We start from the raw sequence: 25,189 nt of genomic DNA on the forward strand, positions 1-25,189 counted from the left end.
TATCCAGTTCTAGGTATTGACTTTTCAGAGACCCCCCACATGCATGAGATGCCCAGAAAAAGAGGATACCAAATCAAAGATGGGCCTTGAAATCTACCCTTGTGAGGAAGAGTTGTGAAGATGCTTGGCCTGGAAGAGAAGAGGCCTCAGATATCTAGTTTCAGATTCTTTAAAAAGCTGTCATAGGATACAAAAGAATGAAACTACTCTGTGGGTCTCCATAGAGCAGAGCCCAGACCAGTGGAAGTTACATATACATGTCCATGAGGGAAAGTCAGGGCTGAGCACTTTTAAAAGATTAGCACAGGAGAGAGTGAATTCCCTGCCCCCAAGAACATGCAGAATATACAAACAGAGACCAGAAACCATTTGGTTTGGATGCTGTGGAAGAATTTAGGTATCTAAAGGAGTTAGAATAGACATCCTGTAAGAGTCTTTACAGATAGACTTTAGATGGCAGGGGTTGGGATCACAGTTCATTCAGACTCTAAGCTCAGTCTCACAAGGAACCAGGAAGGATGCCAGACCCCAGAGCCCCTGTTAGGTTAGGCTAGGCTTTGCTACAGGAACAGCACCAAAAACGAAAAACAAAAGTTCTGTGGTTTAACGAATACAGGTTCATCTCTCTGGGGCAGGATGGACTGTCCAGATGCATTGTCCCTGGACTCTTCTCCCATGCCTCTGGTGAGAAACCCTGACGTCTGGGTGCCTCCCACTCTCAGGGACACTTATGAAGGACACCCAACGTGAAAACAAATAAAGTAAATCACCCCTATCAGAGCTATAAGTAATAATCAATAATTCAATAGCCTTGATAAAGTCTTGCTGGAGAGCGCTTCAGAGAGAAGGCACGGGTCTGAGTTTCATGGTTAATTCAATGTCAATTAGCTGATTGCTAACTTCCCTCCAGCGAAATCGCATGCAGTGCAGGGGAGAGGAAATCAAACGTGCTCTCGCTTTAACAAGCCTGGTGTTTCAATCATTCATCTCTGGCCGCGGGCTCAGAACCAATGCCAACAGACCGTTCCTTCACAGTTTTATCAACCATGTTCTGTGTGTCACTGTGTTTCAGCTGCCCTTAATTGTCCAGGACCATCTCTGGGAACCAGGACTTCTTGAAATCCAAAGTCAGGAGAGGAGCTTTCTACTTTCTGGAAGGTTGTGGGACCCCACAACTCCCGAAACTCAGTTTCCCCAAGATAATCTTTTCTTCCGAGGGATACTGGTATCAGTCTGTGTGACAATACAGGCAAAGTAAAGAGCAGACAGACTGGCACATAGTAGGTGCTCAATTAGGGTAGTTTTCATCTGCACTGACAAATCCTGGGGTGAGTACTTCGCTCACCTCCATACCTCCACGCCCTTGTAGAGGCCATGGCCGCCTTCAGCACCATGGCCAGAGTCTCTATCCAGAGGCTAGAGAAGAGAGGGGAGAAGCAGGATGAGAAGATGCTACAAAGCTCAGAGCTGGAGGACCAGGGTAAAAATCAGTGTGATGGGATCCTGGGAATCACTGAGGCATATTGCTTCCCTTTGCATAGGAGAAAACAGGCCAGAGAGGGTGAGGAACTCGCCCAGGTCTCCTGGCTCAGCATTTCCACATCTCATGCTGTTCTATAGATGGAAAGGTCAGGATTCTGAGTCCCCTTCTCCTTCCTAGGAATCTCTAGATGGTAGAACCCAGGAAGAGAGTTATTAATGTGCAAAGAGACCTAGGAAAGGGCTGCCTGGGGGAACAGATGGCTGCAGGAGACCAGGGCTCTCCCTGGGGGTTCTGCCCTGGTCTGGAATTCCTGGAAAGTGCCCTTTGCTTATCTCTTCTTCCCACAGTTCTGAGCTGGAGATTTAATTGGTCATTCCCATGCCTAGCACTGTGCACAACACTGCAAAGTAGGTAGGAAGGCTCCTGACACACAGCCAGCACCTTCTCTTGGAAGGCAGATATATATCTCTCACAAGTGTGTAGCATGCTGTGATGGTTAGTTTTATGTGTCAACTTGACTGGGCTAAGGGATGCCCAGATAGATGGTGAGATATTATTTCTAGATGTGTCTCCCAGAAGATCATCCTTACCTAGAAGTTGGAGGGGGGGACATCACCCAACCCACTGAGGGCCTGAATAGAACAAAAAGGCAGAAGAAGGGCAAATTTGCTCTCTGGCGAGCTCAGACATCCATCTTCTCCTGCCCTTGGACATCTGTGCTTCTGACTCTCAGGCCTTCAGACTTGGACTGGGACTTGACTCTCCCACTTCTCAGGCCTCTGGGTTTGGACCAGAACTACTCCACCAACTTTCTGGGCCTCCAGTCTCCAGACTGCAGGCAGAGCATTGGACTTAGCCTCCATAACTGCATGAGCCAACCCGCCTAATGAATCTCTTTCTGTATATCTATATCTATCTATCTATCTATCTATCCATCCTACTCTTCAGTTTCTCCAAAGACCCCGACCAGTACACATGTCCAGACCTTGTGGACTGTGCCCAAGTGTGTAACGACTCAGATATTTTGTCCTGGACAAGACGGAAATGTTCCTTCTATGACACACAGGTCCTCGGGACCCCCATCCTTCCCCGGGGTATGCAGGAAGGCCACCGTCCCCAATCTCCTCTCTCCCAGGCTGCCCTTGGGTTTGGATCCTAGCTCCACCATGTACTCGCTGAAGGATGCTGAAAAACCACTGAATCTTTCAGAGCTCCAGATTCTTCGTGTAAAAGGCGCGAATCGTGACAGTACCGAAATCATCAGTTGTTGAGGGGATTAAATGAGATAACTCATGCAACATGCTTACCACGGTACCCAGTAGAAAATATTGGTTGTTCATAAATAGTAGTGGCCTTTTTTTAAATGAAAGTTTCTCTTGGAAAAATTCCAAGCCTTCAGCATATCCCAGGAGTCTGTCCACAGTAAAATTAGTGTGAAAACACTCAAGGGGCCCCTGGGTCCCTGTACCCGCCCTGGGTCAGACAGTGTCAGGCTCAGTCTGAGGCCACGTTCAGGGGTTAGTGCTGGGCCAGGTTCAGGGCCAGTCTGGGCCTGGGCTAGGGCTCCGTGTAAGGTCAGAGTTCAGGTTCAGTTGGGGCCTAATCAGGAGTCCACTGCTGACTCATAACACAGCCTTGGGAAAGTGTCTTCCCTATTGGCCTCGGTTCCCTCACCGGTAAAATGGAACAACGATCCCAACCCAGCGTGCCTCACGGAGGTGTCAGGAGGGTGCCATCAGATCATGCATGTGAAGCTTCACGTGCCCTCCGAGATCAGCGTCACTGCTCCGTGTTACCTGTATTTCTCTGGACCCCAGACCTGCCGGGCAGGAGAGTGCTCTCCTTGTCTCCATGCGTCCCTGGTGGAAGCCATTCCCAGGATCAGAGCAAGAAGGCAGAGGACTGGGGTGCAGGGCGGGGAGGCCCCCCAAGGCTCTGCTGCTCTTCCCGGGAGCTGGGAACAGAAGGCTTAGAATTCACGGCACACATATTTGCTGACTTCTCTGCACTCTGCCAGCTTCAGGCATTCACTTCCCAGAAGTTTATTTGAGGAGACGCAGATGAGCCGGATTTGGGTTCAGCAGACCTGCCCAGACAAACAGGCTGAGCCCTTTCTCACTCCCTCTCTCACACACATTATGCCTGGCTCCGTTTCTCTTTGTCTGTCTGTCCCTCCGTGACGACCTGCTCTGCGGTCTCTCTTGCTCCTGCCGCTCTTTATTCTCCATTTGATCCCCTGCTCCAGAGTCAATCCCTGCCCTTCTCAGCCTCGAGTTGTGCCCTGGGAGGCTGACCCCGGCAGACTGCGTGGCCCCGGTGCCCCTTGGTGGGGTTCAGCTAGCGGGAGGCACTGGCAGAGATTACCGGGAGGGGGAGAGGTCAGGGATTCCGTCCCCACCCTCTCTTTCCCGAGCAACGTTTCTAGCAGTAGCTACGTTTCTCCATGACTACACTTTGCATGAGGCGTCTGTCCTCCACAGCACCCGCCCTTGTTGGGCTGTGATAGTGCCCTCTCCCCCACCCCATCCTATCAGCCCTAAAGGTGGTTAGGGCTTCCCACTATTGCCAGCCTCTGGGGCGTCAGCTGCTCCCTAAGCTCCGCCCATGCCTTGTAAATAACCCATCTATTACAGTCTCTACATGTGAACCATTTGAGGTGAAATCTGCTTCCTGCCAGGACCCTAACCAAACACCCCTTCAACCCCATCCACAGTTTTCAGCACCCTCAATATTCCTCACCTTATCTCCGCTCAAGTTCTCCTAAACCCAGGGTGGGAGATATTAAGATTGCTTCTGTCACATGCCTTAGTGGAGGCCACTCCAGGGTGGTCCCTGCCTTAACAAACGTGCGCGTGCGCACACACACATACAGAACCAAGAGCCCCTTCTCTTCTTCCCAGCAGGTCAGGGAGAACTAAGGACAGCTTGGCACCCAGAGTCAGAAGTATTGAGCTCTAGCACCCCCTTTGCCACAAACCAGCTAAAGTATTTAATAACCTCCATCTCCGCCCATAGAACATAAAGAAACGCACACTTCTCAAGCTGTTCAAAGATCTGGTGGGCTGATGAATGTGTATGTGGTTTGCAAACTGTAACCATGACACAGCAATGAGAAATTATTACTGAGTCACCACAAGGAAGCCAACAGGACCACGGCTTCGGGAAGTGGGGCAAAGGGACGGCAGACCTAGAGGACAGCCATCACCTGGGGACCACGGCTGCTCCCCACCCCAAGGGTAAAAAGGAACCACAGCTCTCCCAAGGCTAGCGATCTTGGGGTTAAGGTTGGAGCTGGACTAAGCTGAAATGGGGGGTGAGGCTGTGCTTGAAATTCAGGCTGGGATCAGATTTAGGATGGGGCTGAGGTCTGGTTAGTGAGGCTGAAGTCAGGGCTGGATGTGTATTCTAACTGGGGCTGAGATCTGAGTTGGAGGTGGGTTAGGGGCTGTAGCTGGGACTGGACATTGAGCCAGGTCTGGGGATGAAGAAGCTGAGACCGGCACTGAGCTGGGGCCTGGGCACAAGCTGCTGGAACCCTCCCTACCCATGCAGACCTCCACTGGGCTGTGGAGATGTCGGAATACCGACAGCTCCTCCTCCCCACCCTGGGGTGACTACTTCATTCATTTATTATTTCATTCAATGAAAAATGTATTATTTGTCACCATTACATGCCAAGTACTGTACCAGATGCTGGAAATGCACCGGTAAAGCCAAGCAGACATGGCCACTACCCTCCGGGAGCTTACATTTTAAAAAGGAAGAAAGAAGAAAGACAATAACCTGACAACCACAGAACCAGATGTGTAATTACAGGTGAGCAAAGGGCTATGAAGCAAAAGCCCAGGGAGCCACGTGTGAGAGATCACAGCAGAGAACCATGGAAGGCCACTGAATATTGATACGCCCAACATCTTTCAAAGTTTATACAGGGGAACAGATGACAGAGGGATTGACTCCAGCTGGTATCTAAGGAAGGCTTCCTGGAAGAGGCGGCATTGTGTTGGGTTCTCCACAGTCTCCTCCATCCATGAAGTTAGGAGGCGTTGGATGCAGTGGCTCTGATGTCAGTAATCCTGGGCTCAAAGCCAGACTATCTAGGTACAAACCAGTTGAGCTGGGGAGCCTTCAACAAAGAACTTGCCCTCTCTGAGCCTCCATCCTACCCTCTACAGTGGAGACAGCAGTTCCCACTTTGTGGGCTTGTGTGAGGATTCAAGATGATATGTGTGAAGTTCCCAGCACATGTGAGTTGCTCAGTGTTACCTCCTTCCCCCTTTCCAAGGCTGAGAGGCTAGCAGGAGCTCAGTGCAAGCAGCAGACCCCCCATAGGCGACCACACGGGGTCCAGATCTTCAGGCTCCAGCCGCCACCCCGACAGGCCCAGGCATGATTTCTCCCCAGAGTTCATGCTCCCCAGAGTGCAGGCATGATTTACACAGCCATCAGGACAACTCCAAATTGGACTAAAACCTAATGACTGGAAACGAGACGAGTAATGAAATTCTACGCAGAAAATTTACAGGGGAGATTTATTAGGTAGGTTTTATTTACGATGCTGAGCACTTAGGGCTCAGGGTGGGGTGTGGCATCAGAAGAATAAATCCAGTCCGCCTACCCCCAGCCCGCATCACCTCTGCTCAGCCATCCTAGACTCTTGATAGGTGGGAGACCTCGCAGCACCCCCTGTACCTACTGAATTCACAACCTCCCCTTGCTGGCCAGGCTCTTTCCTGCTTTACTGCCCCGTCTCTGTCCTGCCAGTCTCCCCAGACCCCAGAATTCTCACTATCTTTGGGAAGACACCTGTATCGTTCTGGGGCAGGCTGGACCTCAGAAATGCAGAGGGGAGTGGCTGAAAGGCAGAAGTTTCAGTGCTTAGTCCCTAATGAGTCTGATCTTGGAACAAGTCCTCCCTGAGGGGTGAGGGGGCAGGCAGAGCAGGCAGCAGAAACCCAAGGACGGTGCCCTTCCAGACTGGCAGTGGGCAGGGCCTTCTTACGGTCAGGATGGTGGAACAGCTTGTAGGAGTCTAGAGGGGAAACAGGCAATTCGGGGCTGCATCTGGGTCTACAAGTTGCCAAAACACCCAGTCAAGACTGCAAGACTGTTTTTAGCTACAGAAAGTGGAGTCCTCTCCTGCTGCCTCCCCTCACATCTGTCCCTCTCCTAAGTAGAGGGCAAAGTCACTGCCCCTCTTCACCCTCTCTGTGCCTCCTCCTCAAAAACTCCCACCAGCCTTTGCTTTCTCCCACCTGCTTCTCTAGGGTCCAATAACTCTAACCTATTTTCCCCTTTATTCACCTTACTCCAAGCACAGTGGCCTCCTTGTTGCTCAAACATGCCCAGTAAAGTTCCTGCCTCAGGACCTTTGCACTGCCCAGAATGCTCTCACTTCTTTCCCAAGAAACAACATAGCGTGCTCCCTCACTTCCCTAAACATCACTTTCTCAGAGAAGGCTGACAGGCTCCTGACTTACCAAAACTTCAACCTCCTCCCGGACACTCCCCATCCTCCTTCCCTGCTTTATTTTCTTCTCCTTAATATGTATCACTAAATGCTTTATATTTCTTTGTCTTGTTCACTGTATGCCTCCCCCATGAGAACACAAGCTCCAAGAGGACAAAGATTTTTGTCTCTTGTGCTTGCCACCATCATCCGCAGCTCCTAACGCAGAGCGTTTATGGAAGGCACCGGTACAAACTTTGCTCGCTGATCACGCCTCGCCTCTAACAACAGTAAGTGCCCCTTAGGGAGTGTACGAATGAGTCTGTGGTGTGCTAAGCACAGTGCCAAGGGGTGCCTGTGACAACTTCCATGAGTGGCTGCTCCAGGGCCGGTACTGGGGGCACCAGATGAATGAGACCCAGGCACAGTGTCCGAGGAGCTCTTAATCTGGGTGGGGGCAGGAGAAACCCAGACTGGAGAAGAGCACTTCCATGTACTCAAAGCCCAGCCCTGGCAGGACAACAGTGGAAGCACAGAGCCAGGGAGGGGGCTCAGCTCTGCCATCTGCCAGCCGTGGGACTTCAAAGGCCCCTCCACCTTTCTGTACCTCATCTGTAAAATGGAAATAATACAGGCCAATTGTTGCGTGGCTGTGAAGATGAATGGAGGGAGGAAAGCTGTTTGAACAGACCTAGAACATAGGGAAGTATACAATAAATGCTAGCCATCATTATTACTACTTTTATTATTGTTAATGAAAATGGACAAAGTAGAAGAGAAAAGAGTTCTAGGGAGCAACCTGGGCAGAGGTTAAAGGCAGAAGTACAGGCACATTCCAGGTGAGAAGAGCCCTTCCATGCCAGCCTCAGGACCGCACTGGTCAAAGTCTACCCACGCACTTGGGGGTGGTGGGGGGTCCTGATTGTTAACAGGGATCCATTACTGTGGGGTGAATACTCCCACCAAGACCAATTTTTAAACTACCAATGTCATCATGGAAAGGAAGTTGGGAAGGAGATGCACAGTGGGGCCCTGCAGGCCCACACAGTGACCTCAGGCCTGCAGGAGGCTCAGAAGGACAGCCTCCATCCACCCCAGCACACCCCGATCCCTGATAGGGCCAGCACCCATCTGTACCGGGCCCTTGGCCCTCGAGTTAGGCTCTAGAAGGGAAAATGATAAGGCTCTGGGGAGGGGGGTGGGAAGAGACCAGCTCCGATGCAGCTTGAGGTCCATGTGTGGCCAGACCTGAGAGGGCCCTGCTCCAGGAAATCTTGGGAACCAGTACCAGCGTGTGTGTGTGTTGTGTGTTGTGTGTGTCCTGGTGTGTGTGTGTGCGCGTGTGCGTGTCCTCTCTCTCTGGGACACACGCGCGCTGTGCGCACTCCACCCCTGAAGCCTTAGCCCTGAGCCCCACGCCACCTGGATTATGAGCACATCTGCCTCGGGGGAGGCCCGGGCGACCGGAGCCCCTTGGAATCCTAGAGGAACAGGGAGGGGTCTTCCCAGAGGCCCACCTCCCACACAAATTCCCCCGCAGAGAGCCTTAGTCTCCCCCTGTGGGCTCAGATCGGGGAAGCTCTGGAAAGCAACTTCAGAGGCTTGGGGCTGGGCCAGCCCCCGCAGAGCAGCTCTACTGACTGGGGAGGGGCCCTGGAGCTCCGGCTTTGCCACCTTGCTCCCCTCCCTCCCACCCACCCTCCCCAGCAGGTTATCAGCGTGAAAACAGGAAGGCTGGCAAGTGCTATTAATAATACATGAAGCCAGCTCTGCCCCCGATCAGGCGGGCAGGCAGAGGCGGGAGGCAGCTCCAGCCCCCAGGTGAGGGAGGAGTGCCAGGCTGCTGGGGGCCTGCCTGGCTGGGCCCCGGGGAGCAGGGGGGGGTGGGGGCGGGGGTAGGGGGAGCTGCTCTCTTCCTTCCCCCATTTGCTTTGTGCCTGTCCAACACCCAAGACTGGGCAGGGGCGCTCCCTCCGTTTATTGACTGTCATTTCCCCTCCTCAGAAACACTGCCTGGTCCTGCAGAAGCTGAGAACAGTGAAGAAATCTTCCCGCCTGGGATACAGGAGAGGGTCAGAGGAGTAACACAAGATTTGGTGTCAAACTGATCAGGATCTGAATCTTGGCCCAAGCCCACCTACTGTGTGACTTCAGAGAAATCAGTTTACTTCTCTGAACATTGGATTCTTCATCTACAAAATCGGAGACTACTAAGGAACTGGTGAGAATAAACAAAAGGATAAGTGTAAAACCACAGTCCCCTGGTAGTTTTTCAGTATGTGGGCAGATGGGAAGTATTATTTCTGTGACCATGAACTTGAGCAAGTTTCTTTCTTCCTGAGCCGAGCTCTTCACATCTATAAAATGAGGAGGCTGAACCAGGTGATCTCCAAGAGCCTTCCAAGTGCGGGTGGGATTTCCATGACTATAGGGCCAGAGATGGGGTTCAGAAGCTCCAGAGACCCCACAGCCCTCTGGTAGCCCCCTCTCTGAAAATTGCTACCCCTCCCCCAGAATGCATCTGCACTAAGACTCAGGATGTCTGGCGTCTGGTCCACTCTGGCCTCCGTTTCCCTAGCTATGATATAGGGACAGCAATCCTGTCTTAGCTCTCTAGGAAGGGGTGAGCAGAGGGCAGGTCCAGGAGGGGAAAGGAAAGAGCCAGAGTGTCCTGGGAAGACTGAGGCAGCCTTGATTCTGAGTCATCAGCAGAGAATCAAAGTGAGCTCAGGGCTTAGGGGATCACCAACTCTTTCCACCAGCACTTGCTCATTCATTCTCCAAATACTTCTGGGGCCCCTGAAGGTTTTGGTAGCAGCTCTCTGCCCTGATTTGCCTCTACCTTCTGTTTACTCTGTAAGACTCCTTCACAAGCTCCCTTTCCTCTAACAGCCCTTTAAAGGAAGGGGTCCCCCAAGTTCTGTTCTTGACCCTTTCCTCTTCCATGCCCACTCTCACCGGACCTTCCTCTTCCCCCACAGACCCATCTCCCCCAACAACCCAGACCTCTTTCCCCAGAGTAGATTTCCCTCCAGCTCCAGACCTGTGGAAGCAACGGCCCCAGGGACTTTCCATGCTCATACTTGACCAGCATCTCAAACTCGGCAAGACCTGAGTCCAGCTCACCCTTGGCCCCAGCCCCTCCCTAATCTGGTTTCTGGGACCTGCACTCGCTCTGAGCGAGTGGACTTCAGCCTGAGGACTCCCTTCTGCGCCACCCAGCTCCCCGCAGCTGCCTGCAGACTCACCCTGCCCAGAGAGAAGCAAAGGTCATTTCCGCCCTTGGTCCCGTAACACCAAGGGAACCCAGGCCCTGGAATCAGAAGATAAAGGTTCAAGCCCCCGCTGTGTGCTTACTAGCACCACCACCCAGAGAGCCTCAAAAAGCCTCTGCTTCTGCACATGGGGTGACAACACCCCTGCCTTGTGCTGTGGGGTTCTCGTGAGGATTAAGGGATAGGCTGCAGAGGATGCATTTAGAATGCCCCAAGAACACATCAACAAGCATCAAGTCGATGATGACCGGGATGGGGGGGGGCGGGGGGGGGTTCCTGCTCACGACCAAGCCTCAGGCTGGAAACAAAGAAGTAAACACAGACCTAGCCCTTAAGGAGCCTGCAGTCAAGCAGGAGAGGTTGTCACACAAAATAATAATAATAAAAATAACTATAAAACAAGCAATGAATGCTTACACACTTGTAGGATCAATGAGTCATTTGGGTGCTCAGAGGAGGGTGGGATTAACTCTGCCTGAGAGTCAGGGGCTCTGTACTGGGAGAGGGCGTTTGAGCTGGGACCACAGGAATAAGGTAACAGTTCCTCAAGCAGAGAAAAGGCAGAGCAGCCTCTCAGACACCAAAGCCCCACTCGTTCTGAACAAGGTGCCCCTTCTAAGGAATACAGAAGATAGAAAAACTAGTCAGAGCCCAGAGAGCACTCTTACCCCCACCCCATGTGGTAGGCAGGCGGGTGGGCCGGTGGGCACAGCCTGACTTGCCCCAGGTACCAAAGCAGCAGAGACTCTTACAGGTGGCTCAGCCAGCAGAGGACTCTGCAACTTGCTCCAAACCCATGTCAAGTTTCTAGGGTTCCTCTCTCCCTTCTGCTGTATTCCCAAATCCAAGGTCTGTCATGGCCACGACCTGCTCCCTGGGCCACTTGCTCGGCCCAACACCATGTGAGTAGTGTCCTAGCCTAGCAGCACTGTGCTCTTGCCTGAGCCCTGGGAAGACCAGCCCTCCTGCCCCTCCAGTTTCATCTCCCCCTACCCCCATCCCAGGGTTTCCTAGGGGCCTCAGAGTCTGGATGCACAGGAGAGGGAACAACCAATGGACAGCGAGTCCCTGTGCATGGAACTCTCCAGCACTCAGAAAATCAGATGCCAGTGCTGCCTCCCCACAGCCAGGCCTGACAACTATATTTCCTGTGACCTTGGGCACAATTTTATCTTTCTGAATCTCAGTGGTGTCATCAGTAACTCAGTCACTCAACCAAGATTCATTGACCATCTATTCTATTCTGGGTCTAATTCTAGGAACAGGGACTATTTTGGTGAGGAAGACAGACCAAGTTCCAGCTTCATAAGGCTTACACTCTTTTTTTTCTTTTTTTTTTCTTTTTTTTTTCTTTTTTTTTAATGAGCAGAGGGAAAAGGAGAAGCAGGTTGCTGGCTGAGCAGGGACCCTAAAGTGGGATCCAATCCCAAGACCCCAGGATCACGACCTGAGCCCAAGGCAGAAGCTTAACCAACTGAGCCACCCAGGTGCCCTGACAAGGCTTACATTCTAACTGGGAAAACAAACAATCAAAATGTAACCAATTGAATAGGTAATGTAATATTACATGAGGGTAAATGCTCTGCCCAGGGGATTAGAGAGGAACTGGGAGGCATGTGTTTTCTTGAGGGTGGACAGAAAAGGTCCACCTGAGAAGGAGACACTAGAGAAGAAATCTGAATCGAATGGGGGAGTGAACATGTGAAGAGCTGGGGAAATCACTCTTGGCAGAGGGGATAGCAAGTGCAAAGGCCCTGAGGTAGGAACGAGCTTAGCCAGTTTAAGGAGTTCCATGGTGGCCAGTGGGGCAGGAACAAGGGAACAAGGGAGAGAACAGTACGAATGAAGATCTGTAAGGAAGCGAGAGATGGCTCATCCAGGGCCCCGAAAGCCACGACAAGCACTCAGGTTTCACATTGTGTGAGATGGGAGCATGCAAAGGTTGCAAGCAGAGGGGGAACATGACCCATCCAAGATTTTAAAGGATCCTTCTGACTATTTTTTCTTTTTTAAGATTTTATTTATTTATTTGACAGAGAGAGACACAGCAAGAGAGGAAACACAAGCAGGGGGAGTGGGAGAAGGAGAAGCAGGCTCCCTGCTGAGCAGGGAGCCTGATGTGGGGCTCAATCCCAGGATCCTGGGACCATGACCTGAGCCAAAGGCAGATGCTTAACAACTGAGCCCTCCAGGCGCCCCAGGATCTTTCCGGCAATTATGTCAACAACAGACCCTGGGGCAGCATTGTCCAATGGAAATACTATGCAAGCACACATGTAATTTATAATTTTCTAACTGCCACTAACCAAAAAAGAAAGAAAGAAACAAGTGAAATTAATTTCAATAATATATTTTATTTTATCCAAAATATTATCATCTTAATATATCACCTATATTAAAAAATATTAGAGATATCTAAATTCTTCTTTTTCCTACCAAAGTGTCTGACATCCAGTGAGTACTTTGTACTTGCAGCATATCTCCATTTGGACTAGTCACATTCCAAATCACACCAGCGACATGGGGACACTATGAGGGACAACAGAGTTCTAGAGGGTCAGGAGTGAAAACAGGACGGCCAGGTAAAGGCAACTGCCAGGGTGCAGAAAGGCGGGGCTTAGAATTGAGCGCCGACAGGGGAAGGAGCTAGATTCCTGGGCTCAGCGCCAGGGGCTCCTCCTTAGAACCTCATTGACCTCTCCTCTGATCGCTTGAGACCCAAAGAGGCTTGCCCCTGGCCCCAACGACAAGACTGGGGTCAAGGGTATGACCTTGGAGCAGTTGTCACCTCTGAGATTGTCCCACCCTGAGCGAGCACAGCCCCATTGTCTGCAGATGCCACCAAGGCAGCTGGGACCTGTCTGATCCCCTGGCCCTGGCCCCCAAGATGGGGGAGAAAAGAGACTTGAGCTCAGCCGAGGAACTGGACACCAGAGCCTAGGTGCTTCCCTCAGCCTAGGAGCACCAGTCTGGCTGTGGGCTAACCCTCCCCAGCCTTGTCTGCAAAGTGAGGGGCTAACCCAACGCGAGGCATGCAGGGCAACACGTGAGACCCCTTGCTGACCCAAGGAAGTAAATGCTCGCCTCATGTGTGTGCGCCTCTTAGATGTGGGCCGTGCCATCTCACCAGCCTGCAGGGGCAAGTGCTCTTCTATGGATAACAAAGTCGTACTTAACAACAGCGAACATTCACAGGCTACAGGCTACCGAGTGTCAAACAGCCTTTCCAAACCTGCTGAGCTCCTCCCCTGGGGCATGCTGGGGCCCCAGCCCTTTTGAGCTTACCCTCAAGAAACAGGTTTCCTGTGAGTGCTCCTCCTGGGGTGGGGAGAGTGTTTCTGCCTGGGATGGAAGAGGGGGGACGGACAACCCCTCCTGCTCCTTCTTCTCCCAGATCTACACAGACACCCATGTGCAGAATCCAGCCCAGAAGGAGGGCGATGAAGGGTCAGATGAAAACAAGGCTGTTGGGGAGTGAGGCTGAGCGGTGCCCAGGCTGGGGCCCAATGGTTGGACTTAGTGCCACCACTGAGAGTCCCTGGAAATGCTCAGAGACTGTGAGCTTTGCACGAAGGAGATTACTGTCCCACACTCTTGGGAACAACAGTAAGACAGGGAAGCAACACTAGGCAAAGGAAGAAATGCCCATGCAACGTATTCACACCCCCGGAGCCGGGCTCATGGGCAGCTCTAGACCTGGGACAGCCCTTCCCAAGTGTCCCAGGCTGAAGGACCTGACCTTTGCATACCCCTCACCAACTGACCAGCTGCTCAATGCAGGCTGCTCCCAGGGAGGGGATAGGAGTCTGGGTGACCTGCCCCCTTCCACCAAGTCACTAAAAGCAATTCTTGGAGACAGCAGTCAACAGCTCACATGACTACAGTTAGGCAGCCTGGGGACAGGAGACGGAGGAAGAGAAGCCTCCCGATCTGGATGGTGTCCTGCTTGTTGGATGAGGAGCCCTAATGTCATGGCGGCAGGAGCCTCAAGCATCAGCCGGCCAAGTCCATAAACGGCCACTGAGGACAGCCAGGAAAGGCTCTGTCCCCAGAGGGACGCAGGCCCAGCCATCCCAGCGGGGAGCTCTGTCTCTAAGTCACTCAGCCCACGGGGCCCCTCGTGCAGGTCCCAGGCCCTGATCCCAGCTCTGCAGCTCCCCTCCCCCACTGCTGCCCACAACAGAATGCGTCCCTGCCCCCATCAGAGTCCGTCTCAGCAGGCTATTGTGGGGCTTGAATGAGCTTAAGCAAGTGGAAAAGTTTTGTTCCTTGTCGCTGCTATCCACATGGGAGGGGCCGTTATTAAGCTCCACACTTCCTGCCTTTGGAAGAGCTGCTCCCCCCGGCCCACAGCTTTCCTCCTTTGCCCTGGCCGTTCTCTCCACCCTTCAAATCTTCCTTCCCCCACCTGATTCTGTCTGCATCTTTCTGACTCTCTCTCTCTGCATCTCAATCTCTATATCCCTCTGCCTCTGCGCCTCACGCTGTCCTCCTTCGGATCTTTGTATGTGACCCCTCCTGTCCCCGTTTCACCTCCAAGCACAGCAGCTCAGAGCCACCCCAAGATGTATGCCCGGGTCTGGCAGGATTGGGGACGGCGGGGGGGGGGGGGGGGATGGCCTCAACTCCTGATTCCACAGCAGCTCCCCAGCTTAGAGCTCAGCAGGCCACCTCTCCTGTGTCCCTGCTGCCCCTCTCGGCTCCTGCTCTGCCCCTGGTTTCCCAGCCTGTTTGTTTAACTACAGTAGTGTGGAGAAGCTCCACAGCGACACAACTTTCCCACTCCCAACGCTTCAGGGGCTGGCAAGGGGCCAGCAGCTCCTGCAGCAGCCCAGGCAGGCTGCCAAGCAGCAAGACCCCGCCCTGGAGCAGCACAGCCTCCTCTAGGCGGGGCCACAGTGAGGGTCCCAAGACTGGCCCAGCAGGGGTAGGAGCAGCTTTCGAGATTCTCCCTTCCCCGGGGCCCCAGGGTGCCCACACCTGGCAGCTGCTGACAACCCCACCACCTAGACAGAGCTTTTCCTTTGTGGCTCAATAGAAATGGGAGCCCCACTTCTCAAGGAGATTCTCTAAGAACCAGGTGGGGAGAGGAATTAACATAAACAGAAGGGTCACGAATGTATAAACACTGAAAAGCTCTCCAACAACATGCACTCAATAAGCATAGCTGAACTAGTGACTATGATAGGCATTCAGTCTGCAGTGTGCCAGGTAGATGGCGGGGGGGATGGGCGGATAGGTGGGTAGATGAGGGGATGGATGGGTGGGTGGGTGGGTGGATGGATGGACGGACGGACGATCGTGAACAGGGGAATGGGTGGATGGATGGATGGATGGATGGATAGATAGATGGGTAAGTACCTGGGTAGGTGGATGGATGGAGATAGGTAAGTGGGTGGGTGAGTGGGTGGGTGGATGGATGGATGGATGGATGAACAGGTGGATGGATGGATGGACAGACAGATGAGTGAATGGGGGAATAGGTGGGTGGGTGGACGGACGGACGGACGGATGGATGGATGGATGGACAGACAGATGGGTGAATGGGGGAATAGATGGATGGATGGATGGATGGATGGATGGATGGATGGATGGATGGACAGACGATGGGTGAATGGGGGAATAGGTGGGATGGATGGATGGATGGATGGATGGATGGATGGATGGATGTGTGTATGGATGGGTGGATGGATGAATGGGTAGATGCCTAGGTAGGTGGACGGATGGATAGGTGGATGGGTGGGTGGATGGATGGACAGACAGTTGGGTGAATGGGGGAATAGGTGGTTGGAAGGATGGGTGGGTGGGTGGGTGGGTGGGTGGATAGGTGGATGGGTAGGTGCCTGGGTAGGTGGGTGGGTGGGTGGGCGAGTAGATAGTGGATAGGTAAATGGTTTGCAGATTAGCAAGCCAATCAGTATCAGACCTCCCTTTTCCTTCGACCCACCCAGAAAACCCCCTTTGCCAGATTTCTTTATTCACCAAAGACTGATTAAAGCACCAGACTCCCCCCTTGGCCTCTGAATTTCAAGCAACTTTTTTAATTCCTCTTCTCTGTCCCTTTTCCAGTGGGAGAGAGTGAGGAGCCCAGGTCACAGACACAGCGGGGTATGTGGTCAGGAACTAAGAGACCCACAACAGCCAAGGCCTGTACTATACTCTGATTATCTTAAGGAAAGGACAGAGGGAGCCAGGTAGGGTAAGCACCACCCATGCTGCTTCCAGCAGAGTTAGCAAAGCACAGGGAGTGTTTTGGGACAGGGCCATCAGACAGCAGGAATGAAACCTTTTCTTCTCCCTGCCAGGAGGCTCACCCCAAGCTGAGACTGGGCTTACTGAGCAGAGCCCAGAGGACCGAGCTTGAGCTATGCAGGGGCTGGAGGGCACCAGGATCTGAGCAGTGGAGGCTTGGGAGTGGGGGAGTGTACCAGGAAGATGTGGCTGAGAGTCCCAGGGAGAGGAAATTCTGAGGCAGGCCAGGCTGGATGGGATTAACAAAGGCACCTCACCCTCTCTAGCTGTGGTCTGCTGGGAACCTTCCAGAAAGCTCAGGGCCTGACCCTGAGCAAGATCCAGCCAGAACCCAAAATAACTCTGGAGCAGCGATGTTCTCAGGACCACCCTGCCTCACCCATTGTGGCGATCCTGGTCTTTCTGGGTGGCAGAGGCTAGGGGCCCCCATATGGCTGGGAGATGGGAAGAGATTGGAGGAATCAAATGGAGCCCAACTCTCTCCCCAGGCTTCCTCACCACCACCCCTGCCGTGTTTTGCAGAGATTTTAAAAAGTAAGATATGGAAAATGCTTAGGAACAGAGTCTTCACCCAGTAAGTGTTCAGCCATCAGTACCTAAGGATGGTATCTGGCACAGCGCAAGCACTAAATATTTGTTGAATTAGTGTATAAATGAATGTAGACCTGGAGGGCATTATGCTAAATAAAATAAATCAGACAGGGAAAAAATATATATGGTTTTGCTTATACGTGCAATCTAAAAAACAAAGCAAACGGGAGTGCCTGGGTGGCTCAGGCGGTTAAGTGTCTGCCTTCAGTTCAGGTCATGATCCCAGGGTCCTGGAATCGAGCCCCGCATTGGGCTCCCTGCTCAGTGGGGAGTCTGCTTCTCTTTCTCCCTCTGCCTGCCTCTCTGCCTACTTGTGCTCTCTCTGTCAAGCAAATAAATAAAATCTTTAAGAATAATTAATTAATTAATTAATTTAAAAAATGGAAAACAAAGCAAATGAACAAACAAAACTCATAAACACAGAGAACAAAATAGTGGTTGCCGGGGGTGGCAGGGTAGGGGGCAGATGAGGTGGGTGACAGGGGTCAAGAGGTATAAGCTCCCAGCTGTAAAATAAGTAAGTCACGGGGATGTCATGTACAGCAGGATGACTACAGTCGATAATATTGGAGTGCATATTTCTAAGTTGCCGAGAGAGTAAAAGTTATCACGAAAAAAAAAAAAAAAAAAGTTCTTATCACGAGAAAAAAAATTGTAACTTTGCATGATAAAGAATGGTAACTAGGCTTATTGTGGTGATCATGGCCCAGTGTATGCAAATATTGAATCATTATGCTCTCTGAAATTAATATGTTCTATTTAAATTATGTCTCAATAAAATATATCTATATTATATATAGATACAGATATATAGAAATATATAAAGGAAATTTTCTATACTATCCCCCCAAAAAGTATGAATGATAAGTAAATTTTGCTCCCACTTAGCTACTCTACTTCAAATATTAGAAGATACAAATCAATATTGTCTCTATAGCTAGCAAGGAAGATGTATACATTAAGCTTGTTCCAACCCCAGGGCCTTTGCACTTGTTGTCCCTTCTGCCAGCAGTGATTTCCCTCACATCTTTACAGGGTTCATGCCCTCACTTGACTCCAGTCTCTGCTGCTGGAAATGAGAAAGGGCCCTTATCACTGGTCTGCTCATGGAACTCCCCCTCTCCCCAAAGTTGTCTCTCCTTCCCCAGTCAAGTACTGTCACCAAGCACAAGCGCGCACACACGCACACACATCTAGGCAATCCTCACTAGACAGTTTCAGTGCCCTTACCCTATCCAGAGCTAGAACTTGAGCCAAAGGAGGTCTGGCCTGGCAGATGATCCCTCCTGTGCGCTGGTGACCATTTGTGTCTATTCATGACAAGGGCTCACTCAACCCACAGAGGAGGTCATGCTCTGTCCTCAATCACTCCTCCCTTCCCAATTAGCCTTCGCAAAAACCATGGTAGCATGCAAACAACAGAGTCCAATGGATCAGGATTTAAGAATCCTTGCTCTACCACTTAAGGAAAAAAAAGTATTTTATTGAGCACTTACTGTGAGCCCGCCTCTGTGCTAATCTCCCTACACACCTGAGCTCATTTAACCCCCATAACAATTAGGCAAGATAGTTGTTATCTTTATTTTACACCTGGCTGAGGCAGAAAAAACTGGCGAAGTGCTGCGGCTCTGGAATGAGGCGGAACTGGGTTCAAATCTGTCCTCCTCCACTTACTTGCTGTGTGGCCTTGGGCAAGTCACTGCAGCTCTCTGAGTCTCTGCTTCCTCCTCTGTAATGAGGAGATAAGATAGTCACTGCCTTTGATCCTGCTGAGGATCAAAGAAGGTAATGGATGAAAGCACCGCACGGTGCCAGTCAGGCAGCCTTCCATCACGCTCGGGGCCTGCCCTTCCCTCCTTATCTCGCCAGCTCCCCTGCCAGCATTTGCAGGCTGGGACTGGTCTTCCCCAGGGTGCCAGGCACAGGGCTGGGCACAGCCAGCACACAGACTATTCTTGCTGATTGGCAGATTTTCCCAAGGCCTTGATTGCAGAGACCACGGCCTCTCCAGAGTACCCCAGTCAGGGACTCTTGCCCTGGGCAGCACCAGCGGGAGGGACTCTGGAGGGAGGCCCCCTCCTACCTCGGAACCTCTCCCTTGTTTGGAAGCCCTTCACCACCATGCATCCTATCCTGAACCCCGGATCCTACCCTAGTTCCCCGGAGTCTGAGTTCCTACCTAGACAGCTTGGCTGGCAGCTTGGCTTCTCCAAGACAGTGGACCTACAGGCTCACTGGTCACTCACCCCAGGGCTTGGAGCTCTGACCCTGCCCCAGGCCCTCAGCAGGACCCTGCCCTATGCGGACAGACACTCCCACTTCTATCAGCTGTCCAAATCACCCACGCCAGAACCCTGGGCTCTCGTCTGCTTACCACTCAACCCTCTGGCCACCACCCACCTACCCACAGCTGTCACTTTCATCCCACCCATGAGCCCACACGTGCACACCCCGAGCCCACAGCCAGCCTCCAGTAGCCATGCCCTCGCCAGGACCTGGAAGCCCAGCAGAAAAATCACTGAGGCACTTTGACATGCATCAAAGGCGCTCATAAATAAATATGTGTAAATTGCATGCAAACCAAGGTGGGGATTTACATCTTTCATTGCTGGGTCAGCATCTCCCAGTACCAGTGAGGCTGCCTGTGGCTCAGGGGCTTTGGAACAAGAGCTCTTGCATCTAGGGGTCCAAAGAACAATCCCAGATTCTCGAACTTCCGAGTCAAGCGCATCAGCCACCATTGGCTGAGTGCCTACTGCATGGCGTTTCCCCCAGACCCGAGATCCCGCACACACCCACCCAGCCTGTGAAGCGTTTTAGAGTCGCCCTGGGGGCCCAGGAAGCACCTTCCGCATTTGGACAACCATCACTAATCCCGCCTAGGAGCCCCATTTTCTTCTGAGTGCTTTGGTGAGGCTGCCGTGTATGAACCCAGGTAGGAGCACTTAGCACAGTTCCTGCCCAGAGCGAACACTTGGTAAATCTTCACTATTATTAAAGAGAGTGTGTCTATGCAAACGTATTCTGGAAAGACATAGCCAGGAGGAGTAGTTACGAGGGGTGAGGTAGAGAGATGAACGGAGGGCTTCCACTTCCTGTTTCAAGTATTTCCGAGGTAAAGGGTTTTTGCAAAGGAGCCTGTATTGCCTTTATCATCAGCAAAAACTATAAAGATGTTCCAGTTTGGTGGAATAAAACACTACCAAGGCACAGACCTGTCCTGGGAACATTCACTTCTCAGCCACCTCCCCACCGTTCTGCACCTCTCCCCACTCTCCTGGGAATCCACATCCCTCTGGACCTGGGGGGGTGGGCAGCTAGGTTCGACCAGGGGGAGCAGTTTGCTCTGGACACGACATTTATATTCATAACACGTCACGTGACATCCCCTGTCTGGCAGGACAAGCGAACCTCGGAACCCTAGAACTTTTCTGAACACCAGCTCAGCCAGGCCTTGGTTCTCCCACCTGCCATCAAGGACTGGGCCCCGGGCAGAGGACTCCTTGCTCGGATTCAGTCCCAGCTCCACAGTTCACAGAGAGGCTGTCACGTCTGGATTCACCTTTGCTGCTCTTGCCCACTCCCACTGGCAGCCGCTGTGTGGGACCTTTGGATCCCATATAACTTCACTCTGGTCATGGATAGAGAACATGGGGCAGGATCAGGCCCTTGCCCCGGGTGCCCTGGGCCTAGTATCCAGCACCCTGTAGCTTGAGTCGGCTCACAGGGACAAATAAGAAGATACACCCTCTTCTCTGAAGCCCACTTCTTCTAAAACTGAAAGCTAGTCTCTACTTCCTCCTGACAATAAAAGCCCGTATCTGCCATTTCCAAGTCCCCCTCCCCCAATTTACAAAGAGAAGGAAATGAGATCACAGTGGAACAACCACGTGCTCATTCAGCCACATTCTTAACTGGTACCACTACAGACCAGGAACTGGGCTGGGTGCCGAAGAGACAGATGAAACAGAGCCAGCTGCCCCCAGGAGCTCCCGAGCCCATAGGAGAGACAGATGCACAGAAAGGAATGACACAGTGCAGGCCCAGAAATGCTCCCACCGAGGTGGTCTGTGCAATACGGTGTGGGAGCAAGGCCAAGGTCATGATTTCCTGTAGAATGAGAGCAAGAAGACTTCCCAGAGCATGGGACCCTTGAACTTGAACTTGAAGAATTGGGGGAGGGGGCATTCCACAGAGAGGGAACTGCGCGTGCAAAGCTAGGACGCCCTTAAGACCCCGTGTTTTTGTGGGAACAGAAACTCCGTGCTGCTGGATTCAGAGGGTAGGCAGAGGCAGGACCCCTGGGGATATACACAGTAAAGAGCAATGGAGGCTTCCTGGGAGGCAAGCGACATGTCCAAGTTGTGTCTTGGGGGAGGACTCTGACTTGATTCAACACAAGGAACGGAGACTCATACTAGACGTCCTCGGCCAGTCACCAGACTTTATGACTTACTCACTCCCCTCACACATTCTTTCAACCTCACTCTCCTGGAGCCACCAGGGTGTAGGCTTTGGCTCTCCCTTGAGGTACCCAGCGCCAACAGGCCAATGGGCCTACAAATAGAGGTAAACCGAGGCACTCTACCGAAGGGTCCTCACCTGGTCGAAAGGAGAGGAGGGCCGTGAGTCTGATGTACGCTCTTTTCTCAGCCACAGACCAAAGTTGAGACGGAGGGTGATTTTATCTGCGATGACAAGTCCAGCCCCGGGCTCAGACAGGTATTGTTCCGGGCTCGGCAGACATCCCCAAGTCAGACAGATGTCCAGGGCTCAAACAGACATTGCCCCCAGGCCAGGAAGATGTTGCGCCAGGCCCGGGCAGATGCTGTGCCAGGTTCAGACACATGTCCTGGGCCCAGACAGAAGCTGTCCCGGGGCCAGATAATGTGCTGGGCTCAGCCAGGTGTCCCAGCCTCAAACAGATGTTGTCTCTAGCCCAGGCAGATGCTACCCTAAGCTCAGACAGATGTCTGCCACCAGACATACATAAAGATGCTAAGAGGTCCCTGGGAAAATATAATTCCTAAATCCTCCTTTGCCACTTCCACCCTCCACCTGCTACCCCCAAGAAAGCGGAGGACAGCCAGCACCGAGCCCGACCAACTCTCTCCGGAGGCCCCAACTTGCAACAGCCAAGGAACCCTCATGTCCCTCCCTCAGACTCCAGGCAAGTCCACTACGCAGAGGGGAGGAAGGCACATAGAGCAGGGCGATGAGTGGGGCACACGCGCAGGAGTCCAGGGTATCTGTGCGAGCCTCGGCAAGCGTGCCCAGGCTCCCTGAGCTGACTACAGGCTGGGCGGGGGGGGGGGGGGAATACAGTCCCCTGGAGGGGGTTGGGGGACTAAAGGAAGGAGCAGGTGGATGCGAGGACCAGGCCCCCTAAGTCTTACCTCTAACCCACACTCTGAGCCTGGCTGGAGGGAAAAGGTCCTGTGACCTCATCCCCGTACTCCTATCTCTGCCCAACACCCTAAGAAGATCATTACTTGCTCATTTGAGGGTAATGACTTCCTTCTCCAGAGCTGGGCGGCATGAGGCTAGGGAGAGGGGACCAGGAGGCTGGCCCAGGGTGGACAGAAAATGAGGGACAGGCCCATTCACCAGCAAAGCTGGAAGAATGACCCTCCGTCTCCAAGAGCCTTTACAGGGGCACCCTGGAGACCTTTCTCCTCATGACCTCACAGCTCCTGTCAGGAGCTATCGTGGTGCACACTTCAGCTGTGCAGAAGTTGGTGCTCAGGAACCATGGAGTGCTGGATGTTCCTGGTCCATGGGTTGGGCAGGCAGCCACTAAAGGTGGGAGGGGAAGAGGTGTTTCAGTGAGAGCCTAAACACCCCATCTGTCCTGGAAGGGGGGCTGGGGGCAGGGGGGCTGGGGACTCCCTTCAGACTCAGTCACTCCAAGCAAAGCTGGGGACCAAGCCGTTCATGAACATGTAAATTAACCTTGAGCCAACCCCCAGCAGGTGAAGTTGGGACCTTCCTCCTGCTCTCCAGAGCTACCTGGAAGCTGAGAAGGGTCAGGGGTGATCTTTAAAAACCACTCTCAAACAGAAACTCCTGACACAATTATAAATGCTAATGCACACACATTAACACCAACCAAGCACAGGGACCTTAACACAAGCACACCAATACTTTAGGGAAATCCATTAAATACGAACACACGAATTCACAAAAGCCCACCAACATTGAGCCACCACACACACAAACACACCAAGCCCCCCACCCATGACTGTAAACGCTGTACCACACACAAACACAAGGGAACCCCCTTCCTCCTCTGCACCCCGCCCAAGCTGCCCACTCCCCACCTTCAGTCAGGGCACAGAGTCAACATGGGGGCCCAGGAGGTCACCTCACTCTTCTGATGAAGGTGACAAGGACTTCAATGACCATTCACTGATCTCACTCCACCCGGCGGTGGTGAATTTTGCAGCCACCCCGGATGAAAAAGTGTGTTTAAAAAAAAATTTATAAAGAAAGGAAGAAACTCAAACCCAGCCCCAGCCTTTCAGAGTGATTAATCCCCGCTAATGATTTACCGATTTGCAGAGAGCGTGTTCTGCATAACCGGATTGTGGGCATTAACACCAGCTCAGACGCTGCCATTCTGCTAAAAATGAAAGTAAATTTTAAGAGCAATTGACCACCCCTAATTTGAATATTCTACTGATGCACTGGGAGGACCCCACCCCCACCCACATGGCTTAGGGGCTTGGGGGAGGTGGGGGCGGCGGGACACGGAAGCAGCAAGGAAAGGTTCATCCCTAAGAGATATTTCACCTTCCATCCCTCTTTCCCTTAACCCAGACGGAGAAATAGGGAATCTTAGATTAAACTGAGGAGGCTGCTTCTTCCTCCTCTGCCACAGGCAGCAGAGCCCCTTCTACCCCTCCCCTCCTCTTCACCATCTTGCCATCACAGGCAGGACAGAAGGACAGAAGGGGCAGGTAGGACACCTGGAGGGGTTGAGTACAGAGGGGAAGAGGTGAGGGCTTGACAGCTCGGCAACAGTGATCCTACCCCATGTGGGAGAGCTTTCTGGATGATGGCAGGCATTGTGAATCTGGCACAGAGGAAGCGGATGGACACAGTGACCCCAGTACAGCCCTGGGGTGGGGGGGCACCTGTGACCCTAGGGCCCTGCCAGACTCTTTCAGTCAAAAACACAATCCAGCCCAGGAAGAGCAGGGTGTGGGCGTAGGCACTCCCGACGCCGCTGAGCGAGAACGGGTTGGAGAAGCAGGCAGGTTCCACTCCTGCTCACACAGGCTCTTACTCACCCCAAGCAGCCGGGGAAAAAACCCAGATCCCACGTCCCAAATTCCCATCGGGGTGATGATCTCATCTCGCCTTCACAAACAACCCACCAGGGACCACCCTGCCCAGTTTACAGATGAGGACACTGAGGCTTAGACCGGTCCAACGTCATCCAGCAGGCCTGAGTTTGAGCCGAGATGGAACCCAGGACCCTTGACGCTCTGAAAATGCAGGATCCAGGGCATAAAGAGAAGACTGGCAGAAGGGAAAAGAAGCAGCTGTGAGTGCCAGCCACGTCCTCTTCTCCCCACTCCCAGCTGGGTCTGTCCCCTACTCACAAAAGCTCAAAGCCCATGCACACAGGAGGGTATCCTAAGACACCTGCTCCCCCAGGAGCCCTCCCCGTGAGCCCAGATCTGCCTCTCCTTAGCTTTTCTTGGCACTCATGACTTACAGTAAGGAATCCAGGGGGAGGGTCCTGGAGCTTGTCTTCCCCCCAAGCAGTGAAAGGCCTTGGATCTCCAGATGCAACCGCTCTCAGCGTTTCCCGAACTCCAAGTGCCCACTGATCGGACTGACAAGACGCAGCACAGGGACTCAGAGGCCAAGGGGGGAGGCAGCCAGACCCAGCTGCCCCCTCTGCCTCCCTCCCAGACCTTGCTCAGTGTGCCGTTGCGTTGGTTCGCCCATCTGGGGCATGTGTCTGGAATATTACAGAGCACAGGCGCTGGTGGGGAGTGTGCTTGTCTTCTAGAGGCCGCATCTGAATCTCTCAAGCAGGAGCGTGAATGTAGATCACAGAGTTAGTGTCTGTGACTCAGGCCTTTGCAGAGAGAACACGTGGGGCTGGAGTTCACCCCTGCAGAGCCT

The 25,189-nt window shown here is 52.7% G+C and overlaps 1 long non-coding RNA gene across 3 annotated transcripts in view; it reads right to left on the reverse strand.

Annotated features, from left to right (window-relative positions):
• LOC116567801 overlaps positions 1-25,189 on the reverse strand; it is a 65,188-nt gene that overhangs the window by 35,589 nt on the left and 4,410 nt on the right. The window contains exon 1 of one of the 3 annotated variants that reach the window (XR_004276340.1): positions 24,774-25,154. The exons of the other annotated variants lie outside the window; for them this stretch is intronic. This is a non-coding gene — a long non-coding RNA (uncharacterized LOC116567801). Of the gene's footprint in view, positions 1-24,773; positions 25,155-25,189 lie in introns of those variants that run through there. 3 annotated transcript variants of the gene reach the window in all.

This window comes from Mustela erminea, chromosome 10, assembly GCF_009829155.1.
Source record: "Mustela erminea isolate mMusErm1 chromosome 10, mMusErm1.Pri, whole genome shotgun sequence".
NCBI classification, from domain to species: domain Eukaryota; kingdom Metazoa; phylum Chordata; class Mammalia; order Carnivora; family Mustelidae; genus Mustela; species Mustela erminea.